The 11554-nt window shown below is 46.4% G+C and overlaps 1 long non-coding RNA gene across 1 annotated transcript; it reads right to left on the bottom strand.

Annotated features, from left to right (window-relative positions):
* Window positions 1-7746: 7746 nt before the first annotated feature.
* Window positions 7747-11465, bottom strand: LOC311594221. Its single transcript, XR_014777993.1, has 2 exons — window positions 10729-11465; window positions 7747-8543 (listed from the first exon to the last, which is right to left on the bottom strand). It is a non-coding gene; the product is annotated as an uncharacterized lncRNA (long non-coding RNA).
* Window positions 11466-11554: the final 89 nt, after the last annotated feature.

The raw sequence follows: 11554 nt of genomic DNA, 5'->3' as shown, positions 1-11554 counted from the left end.
TCTTTGAGCCATCTCTCCAGCCCCCCAACGCACTTCCTCACATTCACAGAATCTGAAAAATAAATCTTAAATTTCACATGGAAATACATTTAAAAACAAAACAAAACTGGATCTCCAAAACAATCAAACAACAACAAAAATCTGTTGGAGGTATCTCAACTTTTTCTGTTATGATAAAATACCAAGGCCAAAGCAACTTACAGAAGAAAGCATTTAATTTGGCTTACTGTTTCAGAGTCTATGGCAGCAAAAAGAAGGAACAGCTGAGAATTCACATTCTGATCCAGAGCTACTAGGCAGAGCCCATCCAATGGCACACCTCCTCCCCCAAGGCCACACCTCATCTTCCCACACAGTTCCACCAACCGAGGACAAGGTATTCACATATATGACCCTGTGGGGACCACTCTCATTCAAGCCACCAATGAGATAGCACCATCCGGGTTTCAAGTTACACTACACAGCTATAGTAAAGAAAACAGCATGGTACCGGCAGGAGAGACTCAGTGATCCATGGTGGGAATGAAGGGCACAGTTTCACAGCCACCTGAATTTTGACAAGGAAGCCAACAGTAAACACTCAAGAGACAGCATCCTTAGTATTTTTTTGTTTGTTTTTGGAAATTGTAGGGGTTGAGACAGGGTCTCTATGTGGTCTTGGAACTCACTCTGTAGACCAGGCTAGCCTTGAACTCACAGAGATCCTCCTGTCTCTGTACCGGAGTATGTGTCCTGTGGCACCATGCATCTTTAATAAATGGCGCTGGTCAAACTGGATAGCTACATGTAGAAGAATGAAACTCCATCTTTATCTCTCACTTTGCACAAAACTCAACTCCAAATGGATCAAGGACCCCAACATCAACTTGATGTGCTGACTCTGACAGAGGAAAAAGCAAAGGATATGCTTGAGTTACCTGGCACAGGAAAGGATTATTTTGTTTGTTTGTTTTCCCCAAGACAGGGTTTCTCTGTGTAGCCCTGGCTGGCCTGGAACTCCCTCTGTAGACCAGGCTGGCCTTGAACTCAAAGAGATCTGCCTGCCTCTGCATCTCAAGTGCTGGGATTAACGGCTTATGTGACCACAGCCTGGCAGGAAAGGACTTTTCCTGAACAGAAAGGACCTCAACAGCACAGACATTAAGACCGACAATGAATAAATGGGACCTCATGAAACTAAAAAGTTTCTGTACAGCAAAGAACACAATTACACAAGTGAAGAGGCAGTCTGTAGAATGAGAAAAATTTACCAGTTATCCATCTAGTATCTATAATAACTCAAAATCAAACAACCTAATTAAAAATGTGACATAGAACCAAACAGAGTTCTAAGAAGATGAAATACAAATGGCTGAGAGACAGTTTTAAAGAAAATGTTCGAGGATAATACTGTATAAAAAAATCTTTTTTTTTTTAAGTTCAACATCCTCTGCCATTAGGAAAATATAAACATAAACTAAGACTTCTCTGAGATTTCATCTTACTCCAAAGGGAATGGCTAAAACAAAATAAACAAACATTGACTAGCCAGGGCACTGACTGGCCTTTAGTTCCAGGATTCCATAGGAAGCAGTAGGTCTCTGTGAATTCAAGGACAGCCAGGGCTACATAGTGAGATCCTCCTGTACTCAAAACAGCAAAACACAATTGACCAAAATAAAATAAAATAAAATGCTGCTATGGATATGGGGGAATGGAACACTTACTCACTACTAGTGGGAATACAAACTGATATACCCACCATGGAAATCAGTATGGAAGTTCCTCAAAAAGCCGGAAATACACCTACTGTGTGATCCAGCTACACCACCCCAGGTGACACACCCAAAGGATTCCTTATCCTATATAGAGATACCTGTTCACTGATGTTTAACGCTGCTCTACTCACAACAGCCAGGAAATGGAAACAAACCAGAAGTCCATCAACTGATGAATGGGTGCAAATATGGCACATTTACACAAAAGAATATTGTTTAATTAAAATATGAAATTATAAAACCCACAGGTAAATGGATAGAGCTGGAAACAATCATTCTGAGTAAGGTAACCCAGAACAAGAAAGACAAATGTTGTATTTTCTCTCATCTGTAGTCCTCAGATGTGTGTGCTCCATTTGGAATACTCACGAAGTCAGGAAATTACTGTGGTGCCGTGTTCAAGGCAGAGGAGGTAAACTGCACTGGTATGAAGGAACCATGGAATAGGAAGGGTGAAACTAGGGTGAGGAAGTGGAGGACAAGGCAGAGGCAGGAACAGAGCAAGGGATAAACAACATCATCTTTTGAAAAAATACGTACAGAAAGCTACCTCAGCAGCTTCCTAAATCTACCACCACACACAAACGCATGCACGCGCGCGCACACAGAGTTAAAATGGAGTTACCAGGTAAGAGGACAGCAGCAGCCCTCCCAGACGTCAGAGGCTAACCGAAATCCAGTGACAGGCATGAGTTCCTTCTACTGGCCTTGGTTACCCTCCAGGTGGTAAGTGCCTGTAGCTGAAGACTGCACATGTCTGAGTCGTAGAACATGGCAAGAACTGAGCTGGTACGAGCCTGGACGCTTTATCCCTACCGGCTAGTTGGCTTTCATAGTCCAGAAAAAGTGCAACGCAAGTTACTGGAGAAGAAAAATTGTCGGTCATACCCAGCTAAGAATCCTTCAAGCGACAAAGACGGCTGGCCTGGAAATACAGACCTACTCGTCCAATGGTGGCACAAACATCATGAGAACAACAACCCCTTTTTGATTTTATCTAAATCCCTCTTTAAAGGATGAAACCAATACCTGGCAACATTACTGGGTAAGAACCTATGGCTGAGTAGGTCACAAGCCTTAGGGGGAATGCACTACTGTTAGGCTGCTGCACATTAAACTGACCCCTAATGACTTATGTTCTATCCACAGACCAAGGTGCGGGCTTCTAATTGCAATAGATGTTGATTAATAATACAGAGACTCAGAGACTGTAAAATGCTCAGACCTACGGGGCGACCATATAGAACGCTTCCCCCCCCCCCCCCCCCCCCGCCCCGCAAAGGCTAAGGGATCACTGCAGAAGAGGTGGAGGAAAGAGTGTGACAGCCTGAGACAGTGGGTGACTAAACGAAAACATGTTTCGGACGCAGCAGGGCAGGTGTACACGTAAACTCCTGATAGTTGCAGCAACATGTGCAAACCCTGTTCAAGCCCAAGTCACACCAGATCTCAGCAGGAAGAGGAATTAGCACACACTCCCACTGCAGGCCAGGGACTACGGGTTCTCTCTAGAGTGTACACCCTGCCGATGGTAATTTGACCATGCTCCAGTAGAAGATCACACAGCCAATGATATTTAGACATCAAAAAATTGGCCTTGAAGGATTAAAAAATTGACACAAACTTGGATGGGTGGAGAAGGGGAAAGTAAAGTGGGGAAAGAACATTAAAAAAAGAAAATCTGTAGGGCTGGAGAGATGGCTCAGGGGTTGAGAGCACTGACTGCTCCTCCTGAGGTCCTGAGTTCAATTCCCAGCAACCACATGGTGGCTCACAACCATCTATAGTGAGCTCTGGTGCCCTCTTCTGGCCTGCAGGTGTACATACAGGCACTGTATACTTAATAAAGAAGTAAACTTTAAAAAAAAAAAAAAAGAAAAAGGAAATTTATGGAACTCCCAGAAAGCTGGAGAATTGGCACTTATCTGCTGTTCAGAATATTAGCTTACCCAGAGGGCCCGGATGTGACTACCAGCACTCACAGGTCACCACCATGCCTGTAACTCCAGTTCCAGGGGACCCAACGCTATCTTATGGGCTGTGCTCACTAGACACACACATGGTGCACACACACACATGCAGGCACAATGTTTTTATAAATAAAATAAACTCAAAAAACTAACACTTATTTAAATGCTGTGTGTATACACGTATATGTGTGTGTGGGTGCACTGCCACCACAAACATGGAGGCCAAGGGACAATGTGTGGAGCCAGTTCTTCCCTTTACCCATGTAGGTCCTGGAACTCTCGGCAGCAAGTGCCTTTACCAACTAAGCCCCCTGACGATTTCATGTCATCTACCCTAGCCCAGGGCTCACACCAGCAATCCATCTACTTAGGAGCTGAGGCTGGAGCATCTGTGGTTCAAGGCTTGCCCAGGCTTCAGAGAAAATTCTAACGCCACCTGAGTAACTCAGCAAGGCACCGCTACACAATTTAAAAAATAAAGGAAGAGGGCTGGAGAGATGGCTCAGAGGTTAAGAGCACTGTCTGCTCTTCCAGAGATCCTGAGTTCAATTCCCAGCAAGCATATGGAGGCTTGCAAGCATCTGTAATGAGATCTGGTGCCCTCTTCTGGCCTGCAGGTGTACATGCATGCAGAACACTGTATATATAGTAATTTTTTTTTTTTAAGAAAGGAAGAAAGCTGAGTGATGGTATGCACACCTTTAATCCCAGCACTCAAGAGGCAGGCGGATCTCTGTGAATTAAAGGCCAGCCTGGTCTACAGAGTGAGTTCCAGGGCAGCTACGGCCATAGAGAAACCATCTCATAAAAATAAACAAACTTCGTTTCAAAGGAACTCACCAGAGCAAGAGGACGAGAACGGAAGGGAGAGAAGAGCTCCAAAGGCCTCACCTTGTTTCAATGAGCAAAGGACAGAGTGTGAGTGGTCACACAAACTGTGAATTAGGACAGAGTTCAGCTGTGGAAGACTGAAACAGTGGTTTACACGTGACAAATGATCTGGAGCTAGCAAGACGGGTCAGCAGAAAGTGCTTGCCCCCAGAGTTCAGTCCTCAGGATCTACATGATAGAACCTTCTCCTGCAAGTTCTGTTACCTACACACACACACACACACACACACACACACACACACACACACACACACACACACACGGTGGAGTCATAGGCATGTTCAGCTACAGGAGACCTGGTGTGCCCATAGGTGGGACCAGAGGACACACCAGGTCTCGGGTAGCTGAGAACACCTGAGCACAGTGTAAGGTGGGAAAGCCCAGGAAGAGCGCTTCACAGGGTGGCGTGGAAGGCCAGTGTTGGTGAAGGCAAGGCAATGAGGACACAGGTCACCAGGAGGTAGCAGCCTGTCACGTAGGGGTCAGCATTACACACGCCTGAGTGCTCCCCGGGCTGGAGGGAAGAAGGGATCTGGAACAAGACCCAGCAGAAGCGAAAGATCAAGACTAAGGTCTCTGTGGACAGTGAGGTTGGTCATCGTGGTCTCTACTTCCCTGGTGATGCTGGCAGGCTTGGGGTGCGGGTGAGGCGGCCTGTGATTTGAGCATTCCTGAGTTGGTCTTAGTTCCCTCAAATCTTTGGAAAACTCTCCATGGAGTTTATAAGCAGGAAGTAAGCTACTCAGACATAATGACCCTGATGACTTATGCCCTGTCCTTCTGGTCCTCCATGTCTGAAAACCAGTACAGTAAATGAGACCCCAGTGTAGGTGCGCTAAAGTTAAACCAGGTAAGTCCCTGCTCACTTCACCACTGCGCTGCCCTCCTGAGTGCCACTCTCAGAAGTAGGTTCTGGCGCTCTGTCTACTTAGCACAGTGGTTTCTCAACCTTCCTAATGCTACAACCCTTTAAAACAGTTCCTGGTGTTGTGCTGGCCCCAACCATAAAGTTATTTCGTAGCTACTTCGTAGCTATTACTTTGCCACTGTTAGAAATCACAATGCAGATATCTAATATGCAGGATATGTGGTTGAGAAATCGCTAAAAGCAGATAAAGAAACTGAGGCTAAAGTACTCAAGTTATATAGTGAGCTACTAAGCTACTGTGAACCTAGATCTGTCTCGGGTACCTGCTGTCAGATCAGAGAGGGAATGTGGCCTGTTCAAGACTGTGTAACAAGCCAGGCATGGTGGCGCACGCCTTTAATCCCAGCACTCGGGAGGCAGAGGCAGGCGGATCAATGTGAGTTCGAGGCCAGCCTGGTCTACAAAGTGAGTCCAGGACAGCCAAGGCTACACAGAGAAGCCCTGTCTCCAAAAACCAAAAAAAAAAAAAAAAGGATTATATAACAATTAGTGACTACCATGCTAGGGTTGTTCCACCTTCATTTGACAGGTCCAGAAAAGCCCAGCTATTGGCCCTTTTTCAGGCTCACAGATCCAAGCCAGGAGCTGTGGGTTGGCAAGGAGGTGGCAGGTACAGAGCAATGGAGGACACACTGGCCACGGCGAGACTCCACCCATCTATCGCCTGACTGTCTGAGTCCCAGCAACTGCCCTAGCCACAAATTCAGTTCTCACACAACCTGGGGGGGGGGGGGCAAAGATAAGGTGACAGATGGTCAATGACAGGGAAGATGACACAGTAGACCCCAAGAGAAGAAGTCACTCATTCAGAGTCTGTTTACTTAGCACCAACCTATGTACAGCCACATCTCGTCTATGTGCTGGAATACGGCAGGAACCAAACAGGAAGAAACCTCGGGAACAGAAGGCGGCGGTGAGCTTGCCCTGCACGAGGAAGACTCCAGGCTCACTCCTAAGCAGTAACACGGAGAGTAAGGAAGCAACCTTGCCCTTAGGGGGCTTGTGTCTTAGTTGAAAGGAATGGGAAAATAAAAATTAAAACAACATAGCATACTAAATTAATTCTTTGGGGTTTTTTGTTGTTGTTGTTTTTTGTTTTTTGTTTTTTGTTTTTTTGAGACAGGGTTTCTCTGTGTAGCCTTGGCTGTCCTGGACTCACTTTGTAGACCAGGCTGGCTTCGAACTCACAGCAATCCGCCTGCCTCTGCCTCCCGAGTGCTGGGATTAAAGGCGTGTGCCACCACCGCCCAGCTGGTGTTTTTTTTGTTTGTTTGTTTGTTTTTGTTGTTGTTTGTTTGTTAAGGCCACAGGTTCAGGAAGCCCAGGCTACATCGAATTTATTACATATACCTCTCAAGTGTTAGGAATGAAGACATGAGCCACTAGCATATGAAATTTAAAATCCTAGCCAGGCAATGTCTTAAAGTAAATGCTCATCCTGCCCCACAACTCAGCAATTCCATTCAATATTTTTCCAAGCGAAAAAATAAACTGGCTACACAACAGTTATGTACTAATATAAGACAAATGATCTGTGGGAGGTAGAGACAAGGCTCAGCAGTTATGAGCACTAACTACGCCTCCAGTGGACTGAGTTTGACTTCTGGCACCACATGGTGGCTCACAACCATCTGCAACTCTGATTTCAGGAGCTCCAACGCCCTCTCCTGGCCTCTGTGGGCAACAGGCATGCAAGTGGTACACAGACAGGTAAAACGCACATTCACATAAAAATTAAAAAACAATTAGTTGGGCCAGGCGCAGTGTGCATGCCTATAGTTCCAGCACCCAGGAGGCAGAGACCGGCAGATCTCTCTGAGTTTGAGGACAGCCTGGTCTACACAAAGTGAGTCCAGGACAGCCAGGGCTGTTTCATAGAGAGACCCTGTCTGCGTGGAGGGCGGGGGTTGGAAATGATACGGACACAGCACACCAAACAAGAAGACAAAACCAAGAAATGACCTGAGCTTGAGTGATGACGCATGCCTACAATTCATATAAGCAGGTAACCCACAAAAACTTTTTGTAGGCTCTGGTTTTTTGTTTGTTTTGTTTTTTGAGACAGGGTTTCTCTGTGTAGCCTTGGCCATCCTGGACTCCCTGTATAGACCAGGCTGGCCTTGAACTCACAGAGATCCACCCGCCTCTGCCTCCCAAGTGCTGGGATTAAAGGCGTGCGCCACCACGCCCAGCTCTAGGCTCTGTTTTTTAACAATTAAACTTTATTATACAACCCAACTAGCTTATACAAGAGGGAAAAAAGGTTAAAGGGAAAAAAGAGTGAACCTTCCGGTATCCGTTTCACAGGACGGGTCCCTAGGTGTCTGTGGCCTGGTGCTGGTCCGGCCTGTTCGCTGATCCTCTTCCCGATCCAAGTGCGCTCAAGCCCAGTCTCAACTTGCTGCTGCTCTCTCCTCTCTGCCTCCCTGTCTCACCTGCGAAGGGCGGTCTCCTTCTGCCATTGAGGGTTGATTAGAAAAACAACTGTTCAGGTGGAGTCCCCAGGTCTGCTTCCTAAATTTTAGGCCCGGGATGGCTCCACCCAGTCTATCTCAAGGTTAATCTCAGGGAGCATCCGTGGTGTGTCCAATGGTAAAGCCCACCAAGACTGCTTTCACCTGTGACAAAGTTTACAGTCCTTCCCACAACTTTTGAGTTTAAAAAGCAGGGCACAGGCTGGCATGGTGACACATGCCTTTAAACCTAGCGTTTAGGAGGCAGGGTGGACAAGACGGTGATGGTTCTGGCCCAGATGGTAGTGGTGGTGGCAAAGTGTGGTCAGATTACAGAAATACCACAAAAGTATGAGCACCAAGATTTGAGGCTGTGCCTTGGGAGCAAACTGTCACGAATCACTGCGGCTTGGAGTACATTTGGGGAGTTCCTGTGTTTGCTCTGGGCTGGTCAAGTTTAGGGCATCCATGAGACAGTTCACTTAGAAAGCTGGAGGTCGTAAGTTCTGGAGGGGCTGTCCCAGAGACCAAAGGGGTAAGAGGCCTGGAGGGAAGGCAGCACACAGGTGTCAGGGAGAGCAAGTGCAGAGTGGACAACAGACAGGTGTAACCACTTCCCTCAAGGCCACGGCTGACCCAGTTCTTCCCGCTGTCCTTACTGGCTGCAGGAACACTCAGTCTCCTGTGACATTGTTTATGAGGTTTGTCCACTCTGAGACACAGAAAATTGGGCCAACCAAGCCTTACTGTGGTATGCTGTGCCATTCAGGCTAAGGCGGCCCTGATGATGCCGCAGAGCTGAGCAGCTGCCGGAGACCAGGGTGCACCCGTGACTACAGAGTCTAAAACGTTTAGCTCTTGTACTTCCAATGCTTGCTGCTGTCAGCTCCTTACCTGACTCCAAGAGGCTTTTCTGTTGTAACAGCGTATGTGAGTCCTATGTATTGAGACAAGGTTTGGCTCTGTAGGCCAGGTTAGCCTTGAGGTCACAATGATTCTCTGATTTTAGTCTCCAGAGTTCTGGGATTCCAGGTGAGGCTCCAAGCCCCACCTACCAAAAACATTCTTATCACATTGGCCACCCTGACCCTGAACTTTGACCCTTATGCCTCTACCTCCCAGACACTAGGATTATAGGCATTTACAACATGCAGCTCAGCCTTTCAGAAACTCAGAAGGGAGGGGAGGTTCAGAATTCTCTCTTCCTAGAGAATGATTCCTCGCTTGGTAGAGACTCTTAAGTCCTTTAATGATGAGTGATCTTTGCGTTACAGTCTCCTTTGTGTGAATTTTCTGTTTCATTTGGTTTTCTCTGTACACCCTTTTCCATATTACATCTGGTACAGTCGGTGTCTTTTTAAAAACCATTTACTTTGTACTGTTTGTATTCTCACCGTGTGAAGGTCAGAGGCCAATTTGCAGATGTCGGTTTTCCCCGGTTCACCACATGGGACTCATAACGAGATTGAGCTCAGGTGGCTAGGCTTGGCAGAAAGCACCTTTCTTTATCCAGATCACCTCACTGGCTCGGGTTTTATGTTTTTATTATTAATTTTTCACTTAGCATACAAAGAAATGGGTCCTGCTTTGACATTTTCACACATCTATTTCACTTTGTTCCTACTCATCCTGCCTGTAAACATTATGACCTTCCTTCTTACTTTTTCTGCCCAATCTGATAATTTGGGATTGTAGGCAAGTAAGACTACATCCAGCCTGTGTGACGCCAGGGATCAAAACTAGAGCGTCCTGCATGCGAAGCAAGCACTCTACCAACTGAGCTACATCCTCAGCACTGCGTGTTTTCATGGGAGAATATAAAAGATTCCTCCAGCTCTGCTTCTGTGCTATTTACTGTCCTATTTACTTTCCTTTACAATCTGCTTCTGGCTGCTGCACCTTTTTCTGTATTTTAAACCGTATTTTACATTTCTATTCTCTTAATGAGCCCTCTAGCAAGAGGGCTTTAAAAAAATGTAAACTATCTATTTGCTGTCTGTGCATGCAAGTCAGAGGACAGCTTGTAGGAGCTGTTCTCCTACCACCACGGAATCCTTCCCAGGTTCAGTAGCGAGGTCCTGAGTCAGACTGAATAATTCTGTCTTACCCACCCCAAGGAGAGCTGGAACCAGCAGAGAACCAGGCTAATCCTTATACTTACAGACTTTCTCGAAGGGGATGGTCTCAGAGTACTGAAGGGTACTACATACATTTAAGGGCATAATTTTAGAAAATTAATCCTCTCCCCGAATTTGGGGTTGCCACATACTAGGAATGTTAGCATCTTAGAGAAGGCACTAGACAGTATATACGGCCTGGTCGATCTCCTCTGCAGGGGCAGTCTCTTTGATCTAACATATCCTGGAAATTGAGCGCAAGTCCTCACGTTTGAGGGCAAGTGCTCTTATCCACTGAAATATATACCTGACCAAGCAGACAGCAATCAAATCTTTCCGAAGAAATCCAGCCCCCCTAGAGCATTTAAAAAACAAAACAACCCCCCCCCCAAAAAAACACATCACCTTCTAGATCAGGCTGGCCTTGAACTCAGACAGAGGTGGCTTAAGGAGTGTACCATCACTCCCCAGCCTCAAGGCAATCGTAGCTCCACTGCCTTCTCCTCAGGAATTCTTGCGACCTGACCCTGTTTCTGTAGCACACAATCACTACTATTTACATCCACATTACTTGTTTAGATTGATTACACATGTATCCGTTAATTTGCTCACCAGTTTCCATCCAGTTTCTTCCTTTTGTTGTTTCTGAAGTACATTCTTTAATTTTTTTTTCAAGCAATGGTCTTTTTTAAAAATTCTTTTTATTTTATGCTTTTTCTTCCTTCTCTCAACTCTGGCACATCCTCCTGCCTCAAGCTCCCAGAGAGCTAGGATTACAAGTGCGAGCCAGCTACATCTGGCATTAATCCTGGTTTTTAATCGATTTTAAAAGTTCTTCCGGAGCTGCTTCTCCGTGTCCGTGTGTGTTCCCCCTCTATACCGCCCCCTGCCCCCCACTGAACTTAAGCCTCACGCGTGCTAAGCAAGTCTTCTACCCCGAGTAACTTTCCCAGACCAAACGTGGTTCTATCCTACCAGGGGCTCCACCTGTGAATTCTCACTTTGTGTGTTGTCAATTCCGAGTGTTCTCCATCGCCGGGTTAACTCCTTCCGTTACATCCTCCCGTTCAATGATTTTTCTCTCCTGCTTTATCTAAATTGCTTATTAACCTCACACTGGGAGAGACTATGCTTTCTTTCTATGGCTGTTCTAGAATTCTTTTAAAGCCTGGGTGAGGGGCTGGAGCGATGGCTCGGCAGTTAGGCGCATTTGCTGTTATTACAGAGGACCACAGTTAGGTTCCCAGCACCGATAGGAACTCCAGCCTAAGGAAATCCGACGCCATCCTCTGACTCGTCTACACACACGTACATAAATGTAAAAGCCTCGGTGCTCCATCCTCCCCGCTCTCCCCCCCGCCCGCCCCGCTCCACCTTAATCTTCTAATGCTTAATTCTGTGAAGGCGCCGTGTCCAGGATCTGGTCCGCAGTGTAGAG

Source organism: Acomys minous (assembly GCF_964271855.1).
Source record: "Acomys minous genome assembly, chromosome: 3".
Classification (NCBI taxonomy): Eukaryota; Metazoa; Chordata; class Mammalia; order Rodentia; family Muridae; genus Acomys; species Acomys minous.
This window is presented reverse-complemented; position numbering and strand designations above follow the sequence as displayed.